Raw genomic sequence first — 1527 nt, forward strand, 5'->3', positions numbered from 1 at the left:
ACAGTGAAGTGGTAGGAGCTAAGCTGTGCCACCTTCTAGCAATATGACCAGAGAAAGGCATTTTAACCAACAGGTCTGGTTGGTCTTTTGCCACTTAACTTGGAAAACAAGGTGAATTCTTCTTTCTTTCTTTCTTTTTTCCTTTCTTTCTTTCTTTCTCTCTTTGTTTGTAAGTGCCTTTCAATGGTAAAAGGCAGCATCCTTTGACTTAGGGAATTCTAATTAAAATAGCATCGAGTCAAGAATAGACAGCTGCTTCCTGACATTTAGACATTGCCTGCTACAGACCAGGGAGTACACACTGAAACACAGACCAGTCTTCTTCTTTTTTTTTTTTCGAGACAGGGTTTCTCTGCAGCTTTTTTTTTTAAGAGCCTGTCCTGGAACTAGCTCTTGTAGACCAGGCTGGCCTCGAACTCACAGAGATCCGCCTGCCTCTGCCTCCCAAGTGCTGGGATTAAAGGCGTGCGCCACCACCGCCCGGCCAGACCAGTCTTCTTATTTCTGAGATGGTGACAGAAACACTACTAGCCATTCATGATCTGAATTTTGGTGTCTGAATTAAATTAAGATACACATTAAAAATCATGAGACATAAATTACTCCTTAATAGCCTTTTAAAGATAAACTATTAGGTCTGCCCTCTCTCCCTTCTTTTTAAGTCCAGAGATCATTCATTCCTGTTCCAGGGATGTACCTTTTGGGATTCTCCAAACACTCCATCAGGTATCCTCTCCCCAGGTGATGCTTTTGTTCTTGTTGGCATCTGTGTACGAGAATCCAGCTGCCTGACCTGTCTTCCTCCTAAACAGACCGTGGAGATTTGGTCCAGTCTTAATGCTTGCCTCCCTTGTCCTCCATGCGGCACTGGGCACACTTCTGAACAAAAATTGTCCTGCCTTTCTCAACATCATCCGTTTTTAATTTGGTTCTTGGTGATCAACGCCATAATCACTGCTATCCGGAGACTGACGTCCTGCTCTCTGAACACTTCTTAAAAAAAAAAAATCGTGTGTGTGTGTGTGTGTGTGTGTGAGAGAGAGAGAGAGAGAGAGAGAGAGAGAGAGAGTCTGTGTGTGACTTGTGGGAGTCCCCTGACACATGGGATCCTGGGATTGAACTTAATCAACAGACTTGGAGACAGGGACCCTTTCCTGTTGAGTCACTCCCCAACTCAGGTAAATACTTGTGTATCATCAGGTCTGACTTCCACTTAGACATAATGAGTTCATCCAAGCAAAGCTCTCAGCCGGCTGTTTCCATACCCAACAAGGTGCCCCGTGATGTAAAAGGTGCTAAGTTAATGGGACACACGCACCTCACTACCTTTACACTGTGTGTCAAGGAAGGAAGTAGGGAGGTGGTAGAGGTAAAAGACAAGGAGTTAACAAGTTCAGCAGTGAGTGTGTTCGAGCATCACACAGCTGGGAAAGGGTACCCTCGCCTGGACACAAGCTCTCTGAGCCAATACTGCCAAGTGCTCTATGCCTGATAAGGGGCACCTCTTCCCTATGGCCAGGCCCTCCA

General features: G+C 45.4%; 1 pseudogene; it reads right to left on the minus strand.

The window, feature by feature from the left end:
- Positions 1 to 599: 599 nt before the first annotated feature.
- On the minus strand, positions 600 to 1221 carry LOC119817206 (annotated as a pseudogene).
- Between the last annotated feature and the right edge of the window lie 306 nt (positions 1222 to 1527).

The sequence above is a fragment of the Arvicola amphibius genome, chromosome 6, assembly GCF_903992535.2.
Source record: "Arvicola amphibius chromosome 6, mArvAmp1.2, whole genome shotgun sequence".
Classification (NCBI taxonomy): Eukaryota; Metazoa; Chordata; class Mammalia; order Rodentia; family Cricetidae; genus Arvicola; species Arvicola amphibius.